This window comes from Macaca thibetana, chromosome 20 (genome assembly GCF_024542745.1).
Source record: "Macaca thibetana thibetana isolate TM-01 chromosome 20, ASM2454274v1, whole genome shotgun sequence".
NCBI lineage: Eukaryota > Metazoa > Chordata > Mammalia > Primates > Cercopithecidae > Macaca > Macaca thibetana.
Genome location: NC_065597.1, coordinates 25,441,529 through 25,462,106, shown reverse-complemented (window position 1 = coordinate 25,462,106; position 20,578 = coordinate 25,441,529). Strand labels below are relative to the sequence as shown.

Genomic DNA, 20,578 nt, shown 5'->3' with positions numbered 1-20,578 from the left:
GTATTTAACCTCGCTAGGTCTCTGAGGCCCCATCTGCAAAATGGGTACAGCAGTCTCCCTTTATTTGTGGTTTCACTTTCTGCAGTTTCAGTTACATGAAGTCAATCACAGTGCAAAATTATTAAACAGAAAATCCCAGAAACAAGTAATTTGTAAGTTTTAAGTTACACACCATTCTGAAAAACATGATGAAATCTCCTGCCATCCCACTCCATCCACCCAGTGTGTGAATCTCCCCTGTGTCCAGCATAGCCGCACTGTCCATGTTGCTGGCCATTAGTCACTTAGTAGTCACGTTGATTATGAAATGGACAGATTACAAGTAGAAGCGTGAATACGGTAAAACAGATGTTGAGAGAGAGAGACCACGTTCACAAAACTTTCATTACAGTATATTGTTATAATTATTCCATTTGAGTATGGGTTGTTGTTAATCTCTTACTGTGCCTAATTTGTAAATTAAACTTTATTATAGGTATGTATATATAGAAAGAAATATGTATGTATAGGGTTCAGTTCTATCCTTGGCTTCAGGCATCCACTAAGGGTCTTAGAATGAACCTCCCCTGGATAACAGCTGGCTACTGTATAACAACAGTAGCTCTCTCATAAGGTTATTGTGATTTTTAAATAAGCTTGTGGTCATAAAACACTCAGCCTTGTGCTTGGCACATTGTAATGGCCCAAAGGATCTTAGTTTTTGCATTGAATCTCTGGTGGGATTAAACCTGGGGGCTGTCACTGTTTTGACTTCCTCAAGACCCACTTGAAACTTGCAACAGAGGAACAGTGCTTGTTGCTGCTTCACCTGCTCTTGAGGCTGATGGCTCCAGAAGGACCTGTCCCCCTTGGCTATAAACCACAGGAGCCCTATCGTCAGTAGTACCCGTAGTGGTGAACATGGTTTATGGGATCTGCCCTCCCTCTTTGTCCACTATCTCCTGTGGTTCACAGCCCTCACTAATTATTTTCCTCCGTGGAAGCTAACTGGCTAGGGAGAGGCTCAAACCTGGAATCCTGGCCTTGATACCACCATGTTTCCAAATGCGGAGAGGATTTCTCTAGCCAAGATGGCAGCTGTCAAATCCGCCTCGTTCCCAGCGGCATAACTATAAATCTCCAAACCACAATTATGTAGAAAAATGAAATCTGTTAATTAAATATGAGCTTGTAACTTTCAATCAAACCCCACTGGCACATATCACAGAGTGGTTTAGCAGTTGGCTCTGAAGACAGACTCTGGTTTTGAACTCCAGCTCAACCATGTAGCTTACTTGCTGCGGTTTCTTAACTTCTATAGTTTAATTTCCTTATCTGAAACTGGGCGAGGGGGATGATAAGAATACCTACTTCATAGATAATACACATAATAAACTTTTAAAAATCCTGAAAGACACTAAACATTCTAAAGATGTTAGTAGTCACGATTCTTATTTCTCTTTCTAGTTGTGCTGCATGCGGATTCCAAGAGGAAACATTCTCAGAAAAATGGAACCCATTCTTCAGGTAAGGGAATGTGGAGAGTGATATTCTCCTGTTAGTATGGACAAGAGATGACAAAATTGAACTAGGGTGATCACAATGAGAATAAAGAGAAGCAAACACATTCAGGAGGTATTTCTGGGTCCGTAGGACTTCATGACCTCTTGAGCACAGTGGCGAAGGAAAGACAGATTTAAGGTTTCTAGTCTACATTCATATATGGACAGTGATGACTATATCCCACGGGGAAATAGAGAAAGGTTCATCAAAAAAAAAGGACGAGTCCAAAGGCAGTCTACAAACTTCAGGGGAGTACATGTTCTGGACAATCAATGTGTACTTGTTCAAAATGCAAGGTTCAATAAATGTAAGAAAATGTGCCAAGTTAATTAGTCATCAGGGAAATGCAAACTAAAAGCACAATGACATACTAGAATGGCTAAAGAACCAATGATAGCAAGGATTGATGAAGATGTGAAGGAACTGAAACTCTCATTCACTGCAGGTGGGAGTATAAATTAACATACTGCTTCGGAAAAATGTTTGGTAGTATTTATCAAGGCTAAAATACGTTAGCAATTCCACTCCTGGTTATATGAATAGTCCACAAAAATACATGTATGAAAATGTTCAGTTATTCACAAAAACTGGTAACAAGCTAAATAATGTCTTAAATGTAGAATGAATAAATTGCAATGTCCTCATACTATTATCTGAAATTGTCACCTAATAAGTGCACAGCAATGGAAAATAATAAACCACTGCATATCATAGACAAAATATTGACTTTAAATGTTTAGATAGACACACAAGAAAAGTTCTGAATGATGATGTTTACATGAAGTACAAGAACAGGCAAAACTAATAAGAAAAAAAAATGTCATTATATAACATTTCTGTCTGTATACTGAACCTGTATGCATTTTACTTTGTGAAGGTTATAGCTGAATATAAAAGTAAACTTTAAAAAAGAACACAGGGCTAAAATCTTGGAGCAGTTCTTGGAACTGGAAGCCACACACATAAGAAGAGCTGGAAATTCTGGTATGCACTAGAACTGCAAGGCTGGAGTGGCAATTAAGTATTCAAAATGAGTTACTGGCTCTAACAGAACTATCAAACACTGCTTAAGGTCATTCTTGGAATTCATAGTGGTTTTGGTGTTTGTCAATTCTGGTCCCAGTGGAATCTGTAATAAGCCTCCAGAAGGAGCTGAACCGTACAAAGAGAAGGGTGTGTCTCATAAATTATCCTCAGGAACTCCAGGGAGCCTGGAAGGGCTGTGTGTATATCACAGGGCTGCCACAAGAGGGCACTGCCTCCGCCAGGAGGCGGTGGCTCAAGTGGCTCTCAAGGGATGCCCTTATCACTACCCACCTCAACCGGGACCCAGGAGTTCGGAGCTCTTCCCAGCAAGAGCAACAGATGGTACATCCACCCGAGGTGGGACTGTGATGTGGATTCTTCTGCCGGGGAGGCTTCAATTAAACTGCTTCCTTCTCTGGGTCTCACCTTCTTCAGGTGCAAAAAAAAAAAAGAGAAAGAAACAGCCACTAGTGGTTTCTTCTAGTTCTACAAATTCCAACAGTTTAGATACTGTAGCTCAAGTATCCCCTCTATTGCTGTCTGTTTATTCATGAGGTATCTATTGAACACCTACTATGTGTATTGGGGACATAACAGTGAAGAAGACAGAAATAGCTGCTGTCCATATAGAACTTTAAATAAGGGAGAAAGACAGGAAGCAGGATGTGTTCAGATTATAGTTATGACAAGTTATGAGGAAAATGACAAGGATAATGTGGAGGGCAATGATTTTAGACAAGGCGGTCAGGGACTGCCTCTCTAAGGAGCTTATGTTAAAATTGAGGCTTAAATAATAGGAAGAAAGTGGCCATCCAAATAGCTGCGGGACGAGCCTAGCACAGAGGAGAGTAAGTGTCAGGTCCAGGGTGGGGAGCACACTCGCTCTCTGCCACCCAGCACAAGTCACTTATAGGGCTGGGGCTTAGAAGCACCTAGTCCGCCTCTGCACTTTTTACTTAATATCACCTTTTACTTAAATTAATGCCCTCTGGTTTTCCACCTCCTCTCAGCAAGGAGAGGAAACAGCAATTTTCCACCAGCAAACATCAGTATTCAGGGATTAAACTACCCATGAGTTAGAACTCAATACGGGAGCAGGGAAACCTATTGGATTTAGAATGCATTTGCTCAGAAAGGGAGCGTATACACCTAGAGATGGTTCCAAGGGGACATAAATGACAAAATCACAATTATGTGTTAGGTTCCCCGATGAAATTACGTGTACAGAAGCAGGAAGGAATCTTGGCCCCGGTGTGCTCCTGTCTTCCCCATGTCCCCTGAGTATCCTGGGCTTATCCAGCCTTTTAGTAATTATCACATGGGATTGCCATTCTCTCCTCTAGGGCAGAGCTGTTCAACAGCAGAGACCATGTGGAGCTTGCCTTGCTGACTGCAGCTTCTAGTTCATTAGCTGCTGCTTTGCACACACTTGGTAAGTGATGGTGAAATGCATGCGTGCACACATGTGTGAAACGTGCCTCCCTCAAGCCTTGTTGTGATGTGGCAGGCACATTACCCTTACCCATCTGATGAAAAGAAAAGGAAAAACAAAAACTGGGAAATCAATTACAGGCAGCGGTTATGGGGAGAATTCAAGGTCTTGCTGCGATCTGACGGAGAAAGACAGGTGTGAAAGGGACAGGAAAATAAAAAGGAAGGATCCCTTGGTTGTTGGATGGGAGAAACAAGAGGACCATGAGAATGATTCCTTTGGATACATGTGACCTGATGACACCTCCAGACCCTGAGCTCCTTCCCTGGGTGGGCCTGGCTGTTTGCCGAGAACGGACTCTGCAGAGCAGTCTTTGCACCCCAGCCGAACTCAGTCTGCTCCGTGAGTCTCTGTGTACCACTGGAAATCCCGACGGAGAGTCCCAGCCTTTGGAGCTCCCTCACTGAGGCTGAGACTGAGCAGTACTCACTTTCTAGGCCACCACCCTTCACCCTTGACATTCATCTTCAAAAGTGAGCAAAGAGGCAGATGATATGGTGGCACTGTGGCAGGTACACCCTACGTGTGGCAGGTATCCATTGCTTTTGCCTGCCCAGCTGGACTTTCCTTTGCAAAGCACCCCTCTACCTTAAGAGTCACTGAGGTTCAGGTGCGGCTGATCTCCCTCCTATCTTGAGACACAGTCAGTGACGAGACCTGGCCAATCAGAATCATGGTGACCATTGAGGGTACAAGCCAGGCCCATGCAGGTCAGCCCTGGGACATTTGCAGACATTACTAGGAAAGGGGTGTGGTCTGCTCTACTGGGATTGCTACAGTGGTGAGGCAAAAGCCTGCGGCTACTGTTGTCAGCTTGGCCACAACCCAAGGAAAGCCCATCAGTGAATACAGCAAAAGAAAGCATAGTTAAGTTATGAGGAGGGACAGCATCAAGCCCCCCCGCCCCCATTAGAGTCCTTAGACCCAGTCAAGCCTGAAGCCATTGCTGTCCTAGGCTTTTCAGGTACAGGAGTTGTATTAGTTCCCTTTTGCTGCTGTAATAAATTACCACAATAATGATAAGAATAGCTTAAAACAACACAAACATATTCTCTTACAGTTCTGGAGGTCAGAAGTCCAAAATCAAGATGTTGGCAGGGCTGTGTTCCTTCTGAAGGCTCTAGGGCAAAAGCTGTTGCTTTGCTTTTTCCAGCTTCTAGAGGCCACCTACATTCTTTGGCTCAGGGCCCTTCCTAACATTGTTCCAACCTCTTGCTTCCATCCTCCTGTCTCCTACTTCTGTAACCAAACCTCTCTCTTTCCTTTATAGGGATCCTTTTGATTATGTTGGGACCACCCAGATATTCCAGGATCATCTCTGCCATTTCAGGATCTTTGACTTAATCACATCTACAAAGCCCCTTTTGCCATATAAGGCAACATATTCATGGGTTTCAGGTATTAGGATGTGGATATTCATGGGTTCTGGGGATCAGGATGTGGATATGCATGGGTTCTGGGGATTAGGATGTGGACATTCATGGGTTCTGGGGATTAGGATGTGGATATTCATGGGTTCTGAGGATCAAGATGTGAACATTTTGGGGTGCCTTTATTCAGCTGACTACAGGAGTCCATGTCCTCTTTTTTTTTTTTTTAGAGCCACTTTAGGCTGGGAATCTGTCACTTACAATACAATCCATAATACGTATTCCTAAATCCACACCATCATCTTGCCTCTGAAGAACAGACAAACCCTAGTATTCAGTTCATCCAATCAGTTATAATTTCCTTGTATCACACTTCAGTGTTTTTAATTTTGGCCAGCAGTACAGAATAGAGGTTAGGAACACACAGTTTGGATTCAGAAAGCTTCGGTCTACATCCTGACCTTTCCACTTATGAGTTAAGCCTTTTAAGCTACAATCCTCCTGATCCATCAAATGGAGATAACGAAAGCACCTGCCTCAGCTAGTGATTGTAAGAATTAAATGAGATAATGAATGCACTGTGCTCACACTAGAAGGTCAATGCTCGATAAATAATGCTCTTTCCACTAAGATTGCAGACATGACTCCTTCCATCTGGTATTACACTGATTTCTTTTATACAATGTGTCTCAATTAATTGCTTCATTTTTATTTAGCTCCTTTAGAAGTGGCTCCAGACTCAGTGGCACCTTGTTGGATCTTCACACCAACACCTTCATTTTAAAGGTGTTGTTGCCAAGCGCTTTCATAGAACAGACAGCAGAGACAAATCTTTGCAAGTTGGCCATGACTTCCTTCCTTTATTCTCTCTCTTTATTGCTGACATCGCTCTACCTCCAGCGCAACCCTACCCCATCTGTGAGGTCAGTATCTTTCAGACACTCTAAGCAAAGACTTTTATTCATCCCTGTGTAATTTTCTTCTTTCCCCAGCTTATCTAATAACCGTGACTTTCTTTTCATGTTCTTATACAAAGTGCGGTTGCTCCTCCCCTCTGTCAAATTCCACTTGCCACTTAATGCTCCAGTTGAACTCTGCAGAAATGATTTTGGCCTGGCACTCCCTGGGCATTGCTTTTGTGTGCAGGTGCCACTCTGGATGGAGTCAGGGGATGTGTTTAGAACTTGGCAGTCCTACCTCAACAACGTAACAGGAAACAACAGGCAGTGGCTGCACGGAATGGTTCAAGTTTGGTGGCCAGCAAGGGGCAATCATCTGTGACATGTAACAAGTCATGCTGTGTGGTTCACGGAGGCTGATGTTTCAGCGGATTTTATATCCCAGATGCAGGCTAACTGGAGGAAAAGGATAGGAACTTCCTAGAGACAGGTAAATTGATGCCAAGCTTCTACCTGGATACCTGCATACCTGCCCATCCCAGCATCAAATCCACCCACTCCCCCCTCTCCTCCCAGTGAGGAATTTATTTAACAGTTATCTCTACACATGTAAGGCTAATTTTTAAAAAAATTGTTCATACAATTGATTAAAATATACATGTGGAAGACATTTTTATTTCCACTCTCCCAGCTAGCATATATACCCCATATTGCTGAAGTAGAGAACAGGTATCGTGTCATCCCAGGGAAGGCATCAGACCTCTTCACAGCTTCCAGATGACCTAAACCACTGCAGTAACTCCTTCCTGCTTTTCCATCAATTGGCCTAGGAGTGGGCACGCAACCAAACTCTGTCCGCTGAGACACGGGGAGAAGCCTGCTGGGAAGCTTCCTCATGATAACAAAACAATAGAGCCTCAGAAAGAAAGGCTTCTTGTTTCCCTGCCTTTCTGCTTGGAATGCAGGACTGGATGCTTGAAGCTGTGACAACCATTTATCTCCATGAAGTAAAGGCCAAAAAATAATCTTAGAGATGGTGAATTCCCCTCCTACTTCCTTGAACTGTGAAACCAACTTCTTGTTATGTTATATATGTAAATACCTTTATTATTTAACCCACTATTACTTGGGTATTTTGTTACTGGCAGCTGCATGCATTCTAAATGATACACTACCTCTTTGTTTTCTAAAGAGATGATTAAACAAAATGTAACCCTCTCTATGCCTGCCTTAAAAACTGTGTGTATAAACATGGTGGCAACATCAGGCTTCTTACTGGGCAACTTCTTTAATGAAGTCAAGTGTTAAGAAGTCCCCACATGGTAGTTACAATCTTTGGATGTTCAGTTCTCCCATTAAGCTGATTGAGCAAGGCCTTTACCCCCCTCCAGCAGTCTATGAAGTGCATTGCTGGGTTCTCATCACCCAAAAATTACAGTATGTGATGGTTCTCACTACCCAAATATTGTAGTACTTGTCTATCTCAGTCCATTTTCCCCATCTTGGCCACATAGCAAGATGTCTTGACCATAGCTTGCTAGGTAGAAATATACAGAAGGCAAGAAGAAAATCCTAGAATTCCCAGCTGTGTATTATGAGAAAAACCCAGCATGGAGCTGATTCCAAGAGGGTGTAAGAGGAATAGAATCAGGAACCACAATGCCTATGGACATTGGTAATTAAATACGGCAGCTTGATGACATAGACTCCAGTTTAGACTTTACCTAATCGGTGATGTTTTTACTGTGGCCTTGCATCTGATAAGGAAATTAGAAATCTGAACATAAAGTTGTCAAGGGACAAATTAAAAATATTACACTGGGTCATTGGTTAGTCTTCAGTAGGCCTAAGGCCTAAACATTTCACAGCTTCTCTAGCTACAAAAGGCAAATCTACAGAAAGTGTGACATGCCTGATGATACCTAAGACTGAAAGAGCTAAAATTCTTAAATTAACGTCAGCTCACCAGCAAGGAAGTCTTATGAGAGTACAGCTAAAAATCAGATGTTCCATACAAAGGAAACTTCTGGAAACATGGCCATAGGCTCCCCAATGCAAGTGCAGGTCAACCACGAAGAAACTAGTAGTCTGTGTGTCAAAAGTCCTCATGAAGTGGAATTCATTCCTCTGATGGTTTTACTAGCCCCAGGGGCTGAGCTCTCAACCTTAGAGGCTCTGAAAGCTGACTCCTCCAGCACACAAGATCTACTCCTTTTCTTAGACATGGAATCACATTACTCAACCTCACGAGACTTGTTACAGAACTTCAATATCAATTCTATTAACATAAAATGATAAATGACTGGCATAGAAACTTTTAGAAGCTCTCCCAATTAGTTGACTCTCTTCCCACACCGTGACTTATAAGGAGGGCCAAACCTATTTTACCTGAAAGTTTAGTGGAATTATAAGGCATTGGACTTGTAGGCGCATCACATAAGATAACCTAAGGCAGCCAACACACTCTGAAGATGGCTTCACCAAGGGACTAAAGCCAACTGATCTTACTGCCTTCAACCAGCTCCAGGAGGGATGCCCTCGCCAATGGGTCTGGAATCCTCCAAGTTGGTTGGCAATGCCCCTTTCTCCTGGACAGAGTCTGGATGGATATTGCCAAAAATTGCCTCCAAGATTCTCCTTTCACTTTGCTTTCATGAACAGATTAAAATTCCTTTGACCAACAGGTTTTTCATTAGATATGCTTATTCATTTGACCTCAGATGGCTGAGGTGATTTGCAGCCTGGGAGCTATCTCTTCTCTTACAGTTGTTAAGATCCATTATATGTTAATTTTAAAACTTAAATCTCAGAGTATAATCCTATCATCACTGGAGTCTTGGTGAATATCACACAAGAGCCACCCAGTAGTTTCTATAAACTCTGTATTGGACCATGAGTCCCACATCAGATCAGCAACATATGGGCAGCACGGATCCATTCCTACCTGTTCATTTCAATCATTCATTCCTTCCTTCATTTGTTTATTCAATAGATATATTCATTGGTCAGCTCCTACATGCAGGCATTGTTCTAAGTACTAGGCATACAGCAGGAAACCAAACAAACAAACAAAACCTGTCCTCATGGAGCTCACATTATCTCAGGAGGAGATAGACAACACTCAAATACTTGTCATATGTCAGATGGCAAGGAATTATATGAGAAAAAGCAGGGAAGGTAGACAGAGATTTCTAGGCATAAGTATGGCATGGAGTATACAATCATTAAAATGTGGCACAGGAAGTCCTCATTAAGAAGAGGTAGGGAGGTGTGCAAGTCATGAGGTTATCTAAGGAAAGAACGTTCCAGGCAAAGGCAGCAGTAAGTGTAGCTGGAGCAGGGTGGACCTGGGGAGAGAAGCAGGAGTTGAGGTCAGGGAGTTCATGGTAAGCTGAATCAAACATGGCCTATGCCTGTATCTATACAATACCTGATACCTGGGTGAAAGTAAAAACATACCATTGATGGAATGTTCTTGTCCCTCTGGTGCATGTAAACAGAAAGGTAAGCCATGGTTTAGCAGAAGATATTACCAATACCATATACCTATATATAGTATTGGTAAGAACTTGTATTCAGAATATATTAAAAGCTCTAGAAATTCAATAAGAAAATGGCAGGCAGCCTAATAAAGAAATGGCAATAGACTTGAACAAACACTTTATAAAAAAGCATATCCAAACAGCCCCCACAATCCTGAAAGGTGCTCAATCTCACTGACATCAAGGAAACGCAAATTACACCTACAATAAGATATCAATTCACACTGACCAGAATGACTGAAATTAACAAGTTTGACAATACAAAGAGTGGAGGCTATCGAGAAATAGAAAAGTCACCCCGAAAACAGGAAGCTAGGCCATAGTATTCTCCCATTGAACATACTTCCTGTTACACCAGATAATAAGACCCCTCCATAATCACATCTCAATACAAAATTAAGAACACTGTTCAGGCTACAAACCCAACCAAACCCAACCCTATATCTCAGTGGTTATGGGTTGAATACTACCCCTTCAAGAAATAAGTCGATGTCTTAATCACCAGTGCCTGTTCATACGCCCTTATTTGAAAATAGGGTGTTTATGTAAACACAATCAAGAGGAGGTCATTAGTGTGGGCCCTAATCCAGTATGGTTATTGTCCTTATAAAAAATTGACTAGAAATACAGACAAGAGAGCACATCATAGGACAATAGGGGAAGAGATTGGAGCGATGCATCTACAAGCCAGGGAGAGCCAAGGATTGCCAGCCATCACCAGAAGCTAGGAGAAAGGCATGGAATAAATTCTCCTTCAGTGCTTCCAAAATGAAACTAGCCCTGCCAACACCTTAATTTCAGACTTTTAGTCTACAGAATTGTGAGAAAATAAACTAAATTTCTGTTGTTTTAAGCCACCCAGTTTGCAGTACTTTGCTATAGCAGCCACAGGAAATTAATACATTGGCTTATGTGAGTCAATGCTACTTCTCTTCAAATTCCAGTTTAGCCTCATTCCATTCTTTCTGCTTTCTGGATAAAAATGATTAAGCCATCCAGTCACAGAATTAACCTGGCTTCCTGACAGTATCCAATTAAGAGCAAAGCCCAGTTTCCTTGAACCCTCCCAAAACCACCTAACAGAAGCCCAAATCTCCTAATTCTTCCCAACACCCTTTTCTTGAGACGTCTCACCATCCCCTTCGTGTGTGCTCTCCCTTGTCGAAATGAATTAATGAACCTAATTTTGTTCATTTTCCACTACAAGTGTATTCCTAGTGGTCTTCCACTGTGCAGCACTGACAACATGAATTGGCATAACTACTTCAAAAACCATTTGGCAATATCTACCAACATTGAAAATGTGCATGGCCAGTGAACCAAAAATTCTACTCCTAGGCATAAGCTCAAAAAATGCATGCCTATGTGTCCCAATAAACATGTATAAAAGTGTTCCTTTTTCTTTAAATTTTTTATTTCCATAGGTTTTTGGGGAACAGGTGGTATTTGGTTACATGAGTAAGTTCTTCTGTGGTGATTTGTGAGATTTTGGTGCACCCATCACCTGAGTAGGACACACTGAACCCACTTTTTGTCTTTTATCCCTCACCCACTTCCCACCCTTTCCCTCTGGGTCCCCAAAGTCCATTGTATCATACTTATGCCTCTGCATCCTCATAGATTAGCCCCTACTTAGAAGTGAGAACATAACGATGTTTGGTTTTCCATTTCTGAGTTAACTCCACTTAGAACAATAGTCTCCAATCCCATCCAGGTGCTGCAAATGCCATTAATTCATTCCTTTTTAAGACCATGTTTTATATATATACACACCATATATATATACACACACCACATACATATATATATGTATATGTATACATATATATGTGGTGTGTGTATATATATGGTGTATGGTATATATATGTGGTGTGTGTATATATATATGGTATATATGTGTGTATATATATATGGTGTGTCTATATATATTTATATATATAGACACACACACACCACAGTTTCTGTATACACTCACTGATATTCGGGCTAGATCCACATTTTTGCAGTCGTAAATTGTGCTGCTATAAACATGTGTGTGCAAGTATCTTTTTCTTATAATGACTTCTTTTCCTCTGGATAGATACCCAGTAGTGGGATTCCAGGATCAAATGGTAGTCCTACTTTTAGTTTTTTAAGGAATCTCCACACTGTTTTCCACAGTGGTTGTACTAGTTTACATTCCTACCAGCAGTATAGAAGTGTTCCCTTTTCACTGCATCCACACCATCTATTATTTTTTGATTTTCTGATAATGGCTATTCTTGCAGGAATAAGGTGGTATCACATTGTGGTTTTTAACCTGCATGTCCCTGATCATTAGTGATGATGAACATTTTTTCATATGTTCGTTGGTCATTTGTATATCTTCTTTTAAGAGTTGTCTATTTAGGTCATTAGCTCACTTTTTGAGAGGATTGTTTAGCAAGAAACAAAAATGTTCATAGTGGCATATTCAAGTAGAATAAAAGCCCTTTAAACAACCCAAACGTCCATCAATAATAGAATGAATGAGCAAATTGTGGTGTATCATTAACTAGAATTCTATACAGCTATAAAAAGGAATGAATTACTGCTATAATAAATTACATAAGTAAGTTTCAAAAAATGATGTTGCCTTTTTAAAAAGCTTGACACGAAAGAATATATACTCTATGGGTCCATTTATATTAGGTCCAAAAACAAGTAAAATTGACGAATGAAGTAGAAGTCAAAATTGTAGTGAACTAGGGGAAACAAAAGTCGGGGCTACTGGAAAGCTACTAATGGTTTATTTCTTGATCTGAGTGGTCATTACATGGGTGCATTTAATATGTGATAATTTATTCAAGCTGTACACTTAGAAATTATGCAATTGTCAGGATATATATTCACTTCAATTTATAACATTAGCTTTAAAATTACTTATCCTTTGTTATTATTTATAATGAGATAAACTGAATTATTTTATAATATATTCACTTAACAGAATTTATTGAGCACCTACTATGTAAAAGGTACCATAAAACAAAAAATAAAAGAGCTAATGTGCAGTATATCATATTTTACATTTAATTCCATAACCATATGAGAAAGGTACTATTTTTATTACGCCCATTTTTCAGAGAAGGAAACTGGAGGAGAAAAAAAAACAGATTAAGGACTTGCCTGAGGTCACACAATAGGAGGCAGGGCTGAGGCTTATAACCAGACTCCCTTCACAGAGCTTTCCTGTACAGTCAAATGGAAGGGAGCATATAAAGATAAACACACAGCAGATGAAACAGAGAAGGAAAAAAGGACAAGGAGGAAATGATAGAAATTCTCAGAGGCAGCCTCAGCATCCTGTGAGTTAATGTATATTGCATGTGAAAGAAAATATTAAAATGATATATTTGATTTCCCAAAAAGATAGGCTGAAACACACTGCATTGATAACTAATAAATTGCAATATGTTTCATAAAAAGTTGATGTGGTTGTATGTCATATATTCTCATTTAGAAATTTATGGCTAAATCATTTGACAGTTTAAAACTGCATGGATAGATCACAATTCTGTTAAAGTTGCAAAAAAGTATCTATTTAAAAAATTAATTTTCTTTGGATAATCTTTTCCTTTCTGGCTGGTGTGGGGTGGGGTGTGGAGGGTAATCTACCTTCCTGGATTTTGTTTTAGCCACAGCACTTGTCCACTTAGAGATCTCCCCTGTCTGTACTCCTCCATCTCCCTTACACATGTATTGGAGTCCAGGAGGCCTTGAATCACATTACAGCCCCACTCCAGCTATGTGGCAAGCTAGGCAGGAAATTAAGGGGGAAAATCACCATGGAACTATACTTCAGTAGTCAAGAGCTGAAGCTCAAGAGACCATGAGTCTGGTTATAAACCTCTGCTTTGCCACCGATTGTGTGACCTCAGGCAAGTCCTTAATCTGTTTTGTCTCCAGTTTCCTTCTCTGAAAATGGCCGTAATGAAAATAACACAGTTCTCATAGGGTTATGGAGTTAAATGTAGAAAAAGAAATGAAACGTGTAGCACAGTACTCAACACATTGTAGGGTCTTTCCCTTTCCCATGTTACCCTCTGCTGTCTGAGATTATACTCCCTTCTCTCATTTCTAAGCCTCTATTCATGGCATCTAGAGGCAAGCAAATTCTTTTGCCCAACATTGCAATGGAAACATCACCCCTGTTAGGCAGGCATCATTCAGTTGCAGATAACAGAATCCTAAGTCAAAATGGTTTGAGCAGAAAGGATATTTAGTGACTCTTGTTACTGTAAAGCCCAAAAGGAAAGGCCAGGATCAAGGGACTCCACAATGTCATCAGAATACTACCTCTCTGTTTCTGCATGCTTCTGTCTCTCTGTAACTGTGTGTGTGTCTATCAGCGTCATTTCTTGGACATACTCTCCATGTTATGTCAAGGATGGCCATTACCAACTCTATCCGTACCAGTGTGCCAATACTGAAGAAAAGACAATGACTCTTTTCTAATAGTTTCCATCACTTTCAGGAGTGACTCCCACTGAACCACTTGGGTCACATGCCTATGCATGAACTTATCACCGTGACAAAGAGGATGGACTTGTCCTTGGAGCCGAGGTGGTGGATTCAACCCTACCCATAACATGCATAAAGATTACAGCAGAAGTGGTCCCCACAAAGGAAACTAAAATTACTATACCATCTCCACCAGGTAACTTCCTAAGAAACAACACCATTCTCCAGTTCATTCCCCAAAGCCATTCCTGTCATGGAAAGGTTTCAAGGAAGAGTTTATGCTGATCAGGTGGAATCACAGAGTGTACGATGACAGAACTGGGAAGTCATTATGCACAGCTCTTCATTTTACAGATGAGAAAACTGAGCCTCAGAGAGGAGACGGGGCTCACCTGAGACCACCTAGTTGATTAGTGACAGAGGTGGCAGAAAAACAAAATGTGGGGTACCTGGTCCAGGGTGTTGTTGGCTCAGTTTTAATTTTTCCCATGTTCAAGTGTATGTGGCTAATATTTGTCTGTGTCATCTCTTTTAGAAGAGTATTCCTTTTTTTTCTTCTCTTTTCAAGGCAACATCTTGTTTGGTTGCCCAGGCTGGAGTGAAGGGGCACGATCGTGGTTCACTGCAGCCTTGACCTCCCGGGCACAAGCAATCCTCCCAGCTCAGCTTCCTGAGTAGCTGGTACTACAGGCATGTGCCACCACATCTGACTAATTATTTTATTTTTTATTTTGTAGAGATGAAGTCTCCCTTATGTTGCCCAAGCTGGTCTCAAACTCCTGGGCTCAAGTGATCCTCCTGCCTCAGTCTCCCAAAGCTTTAGGATTATAGGCATGAGCCACTGCTCCTATTCTAGAAGACTATATCTTGATACAAACAGAAACTACAGGTGATGCTCAACAGCCACATACGGCTGAATATTCCTTGCATAGCTGCCACCAGGGATGAAGAACATCCCCTAGAATCCTAATACATACACCCTACTACCCCATGTAAAGGACTCATTTTATCCACCAAGGATTAGGACAAGGGAGAGAGGAGACTTCAGTGAAGTCAGTCAGTTACTATTATTTCCTAAAAGAAGAGCAAAATGATCTGCCTTTGGGAACATCATGAGGATAGCAATGGTGGCAGTCCAGGGGAATCTCTGAACTTCTCGTTCTCTACCCTATCTGACCAATGGCATCATGAAGGACCCTAAAATAGAAAGGGATGTCAATTTCATATTCAGCTAGGCTTAGGATGGGATGGACTTCAGGAAACCTGCAAGTTAGAGTTCATTCACATTTAACTTATATGATTTCCACTATACATACTCAACAGAGGGAGAAAGAAAAAAAAAATAAGCAGCGTGGATGATTCTGCAGTTTTTCACCAAATGAAGGCCTGCTCCAGATTGGCTGTGAGAGGAGAGGTATAAATCTGCAAGCAACACCTTCATTGGGAGACCAACCCAAGACAACACAAGTGAATTTAATGCTGGGAGGAGAACTGCCTGGGTTTGACACAGCAAAAAATATGATGGCTAGTCTCCAAAGGAATTTGCAGGCAATTCTGCATACATAAGCTATTAGATTGGTGCAAAAGTAATTGCTGTTTTGCCTGTACTTTTAATGGCAAAAACTGCAATTGCTTTTGCACCAACCTAATATTCACTCTAAGTGCTAACTTTGGAAGCTCCAAGTAAGATGTACGAAAAAAGCAGCACAGACAAAATGTTACAAGCAGAACTATTAGCTAACACTAACCATAACTAACACTTGTATAGCATTGTTCTGAGCAGTTTTCACACTATTAACTTACTTAATCTTCAAAACAACCCTAAGAAGTCAGATTGCAGATGCTTTCACGAGCCTCAGTTTTTAGATGTCCAATGTCACACAGTTAACAAGTAGTAGAAACTGCAGTATTCAGATATAAATGTGTGTGCTTTTTTCCCCTTACTTCAAGATAGGTTTCCCTTGCCCAGCTCAGAAAAGAAAACATGTCTTTGTGTGTTGTTGCCTCAGGTGTGTTTCTGTGACCCAGAGCCAAAAGCAAACTTGCCAGGCAGAGGAGATAAAGTCCTTCCTAGCTATTTGTTTCTCAAAAGCCTTGCCTCTCTGAAGGATGTTACGGTGGATTATATTGCACAGGGAGAAGTGAAAGTTCTTTGGATTTTTACAAGCAATTTAAACTAACAGGATGCTATGGACTAAATGTTTTTGTATCCCCAAAATTCACGTATTGAAATCCTAACCTACAACATGATGGTATTAGAAAGTGGAGCCTCAGAGGTAATTAGGTCAGGAAATGGAATCCTTATGAATGGAATCAGTGCCCTTATTAAAAGACATGAGATCGCGCCACTGCACTCCAGCCTGGGTGACAGAGCGAGGCTCCATCTCAAAAAAAAAAAAAAAAAAAAAGACATGAGAGAGCTTGCTTTTCCCCTCTCTGCTCTCCACCATGTGGGAATATGAAAAGACGAGAAGACCACAATCTGCAAACCAGACAGAGGGTCCTTGCGAGATACCTAATTTGCCGAGACCTTGATCTTATACTTCCCAGTGTAAACCAAAAATAAAACTCCCAGGCCCCCATTCTACCCCCAACAACCATCTGAACAAACCCTCTCCTCAGCCAGGGCTTCCTAAAATTTAACCTGAAAGACGTTCAGGCTATGATGGGAAGTGGGGGTTGGACAGTCCTCATTATACTCCACCAGCATTAACATCAATACAAACCTAAAGCCTGATAAGAAACATTTGCACTCTATCCTCTCTGAAGACTGCTACTTGGAGGCTTCCTCTGCATAAAACTTAGATCTCCACAACCCCTTCTCAAAATCCAGACATTCCTCCCACCCTGAGTTATCCTGCCCTTCCAGATTGAACCAGAATTACAATGGTTCAGTCTGGAAGGGCAGGATAACTCAGGGTGGGAGGAATAATCAGTACATCGTACATGTATTGATTGATGTATTATGTCTCTCTAAAAGGTATAAAAGCAAACTGTACACTAGCCGCCTTGGGCACATATCATCAGGACCTCCTGAGGCTGTGTCACCAGCATGTCCTTAACCTTGGCAAAATAAACTTTCTAAATTGACTGAGACTTGTCTCAGAAATTCAGGGTGCACACCAGACTCCAGAACTATTACAAATAACTGTCTGTTGTTTAAGCCACCGTATCTATGGGGTTCTGTTATAGCAGCCTGAACTTACTAAGACAGGGAAGGGAGATATTTATCCAACAAGACAACAAGGGTGAAGTCCTCTGGGGTTCCCACAAACAAAGGCTGGTCTATGCCTGGTTGTCACCGGTTGGGATGGGAGTTAAACAGCCATTGATTTATCCCTGAGAGCCACAGCACCACACTCAAATTTGGCACGGAATCCTCCAGGTTTTGCCTTCACGGGAACAGCAAGGTTGGAACAATAAGTCTATAATTGGTAACCTGTCCAGGCCAGAGCCAAGTCAAGCCTTCTCTGAAAATGCTATGTGCAAAGACATCATGAGCCTTTGCCTGATGCTGTGGGGCTGGATTGGTAGTGGAAGAAGCCCAGGTAAAGACAGATATTGAATTTTCTGCTATTTCATATTAAACTTGATTTAAAGAAGGAAAAGAATGTGGCATTTCTTGCCCTGTGGTCTTGCAGAATAAAATGCAACCCTGCTACACAGATAAGAGCAAATTCCTGAGAGGGGAGAGGAGAGTTGACCTTGGTAAGAAAGCAGGGGAATGAAGGTCCTGGGGAGGTGAAAGAGGTGATGAAACAAATTAGGCCTCCACACAGATAACATTCCTGAACAAGGCAAGATAAGGGAACAAAGGGATATCCTTGGCTGACTACAGATAGGAGAACAAAGAAGAGACCACTGTGGGTGGCCTCCAGAGAGGGTGATGGGCAGTGGGGGATGAGGGGGTGCTGCATGACAGTCGGGGAGGGAGGGGGAAACTTAGAGGAAAAGAGCTTAAGTCTGCATAATCAGCTGAATAATGAGTGTGCTGTTTTAAACCAGGCTGCTTCCTGTGGCTTTTCCCCTTAACACTGGTACACTGATAGAAAAGACGGGACTGAATTAAAGTGGGGAGTGTGGATTCCTGAACCCATTCAACACCACGGTAGCCTCATCACTCTGCGGATGACTCTAGGGGGCAAGATCATGTGTGACATATACTTGGCATCGTAATGTGCATGGCACATGCCGGGTTGGAGGGTGAGTGAGGCAGAGCTGCCTGGCAGGGAAGCCACTGGGGGCTCGGTCGAAACGCTAGAAGCACAGACGCAGGACCCAGTGGACACAGCACATCCCACTGTGGTTTCATCAGTGTTCCTCAGAGGGGACCAGTTTGGAGATCAGAGAAGAATGGGGAGACTCCACACTGAGTCTAGTCCTAAAGTTCACTGGCAGGAGAAACAGGCAAACCACAGGGGAAGGAAGAGAGAAGGTAACAAAGACCAGAACGTTCATGAAATTGGTGGAGAAGCAGACAGGAAGGGAGCTGGCCCTCGAAGACCCCCCTAATGCCCAGAGCAGGTACAGGATCTACTACAAACTGCCTGTTGTGGATAATATCACTGAATGCTAACCTTTCCCAGCTGCGTATTGTTGGAGACTGAGGGTGGTGCTGGTGGTTGTAGGGGTAGTGAGTGGTGCCAATAATCCTGGGCTCAGAATCCGTGTTCTTGAATTCAAATCCCTGCTCTACCACCCACAACCTGCCTGTGAAATACTAGATAAGTGAGTTAACTACTGCCTACCTCACTTATCTCATCTGTGAATGAAACGAATACTGCCTGCTTCATAAAGTTACTATAAACACTGATTAATTCAGGTAATGCTCTTCATATACAGGATAAGGATACATCCCAGTTTGTCTAGGAAAGTTCGGTTTATGCCTGTTACATGGTATAATTATTAGTGGAGCTTTCTCCTTTTACTCTCATAAGTGTCTTCATTTGGCCTCTGGTGCTGGCCAAGGTGGAGTTTAGCATGAAATAGAATTAGCATTTCCCTCCTGAAACAAATGTTTTTAAAGAAACAAAATATATATAATGACTCGCAAGCTATTGGACACCAGAAAAGATAAGACAGTAGTCCCTAAGAGATGGGAAACAAAAAGAGGTGATTCTACTAACTGCCATATCTTACCATGTAGAGAAAGCAGATGTCTAAGTCATGGTGTAAAGAAAAGAAAGAAGAGAAAAGGAGGTCTGGCATGGCAGCTCACACCTGTAATCCTAGCACTTTGGGAGGCCAAGGCAGGTGGATCACCTGAGGTCATGAGTTCAAGAACAGCCTGGCCAACATGGTGAAACATTGTCTCTATTAAAATTACAAAAATTCACCGGGCGTGGTGGTGGGTGCTTGTAATCCCAGCTACTCGGGAGACTGAGGCAGGAGAATTGCTTGAATCTGGGAAGCAGAGGTTGCAGTGAGCCGAGACTGTGCCATTGCACTTCAGCCTGGGCAACAAGAGTAAAACTCCGTATCAAAAAAAAAAAAAAAAAAAAATGAGAGAAGGAGATGGAAGTCTAGGAAAGCCAAGGTAGCTACAATTTTCAGGGCCAAGTTCCAGAGAAACGGATGCACAGAAAGAGAACTCAGGAGACCTGCAGGGGGTCCAACTAAAGTACTGATCAGTGCGTGCCTGTGAAGAAACTTACCCAAGCACAAGGAAGCAGCCACCCCAAAGGATCAGATGAATACCGTCCTCTAATAGCGGATTTTCCCTACAGCTAGAATGGAAAACTTCTCAGTTGATGGGAGTATTAAAAAGAGTCTTGCTTCAGTAACGACGAAGAATTAACCCTAGATTAAATGCTGCTTTGGTCTCACCTAACAAAATATAAAAGCAAGACCCACACAGATTAAACTGTTTCCTAGTAATTTAACTGTGTTCCAGAAAAGCTGTCAAGAATATTTATAGAAATACCCAAAACAACCAACCTAGAATTATTTAATGATTTTTAAATGTCTTTTTAAAACAAAGGCAAAATTAAGATGTTTACAAAACACAAAATCTGAAAGAACTATCACCAACAAAACTGATATACAAAAAATATTAAGATTCTTAGAGCAGAAGAAAAATTATTCCAGATATAGACTTAGATTGAGAAAAAGGAATGAAGCATCAGAAACTGGAACTGCCTGGGTAAATACAATAATTTTTTTCTCATTATTTTCTTATTAAATATTTATAAAAGATATCAACTGCTATATGTGTGTGTGTGTGTGTGT

The 20,578-nt window shown here is 41.6% G+C and overlaps 1 protein-coding gene across 6 annotated transcripts in view; it reads left to right on the top strand.

Moving 5' to 3' along the window:
• MPHOSPH6 (M-phase phosphoprotein 6) overlaps nucleotides 1–20,578 on the top strand; it is a 1,084,238-nt gene that overhangs the window by 781,117 nt on the left and 282,543 nt on the right. The gene's annotated exons all lie outside the window — the stretch shown is intronic.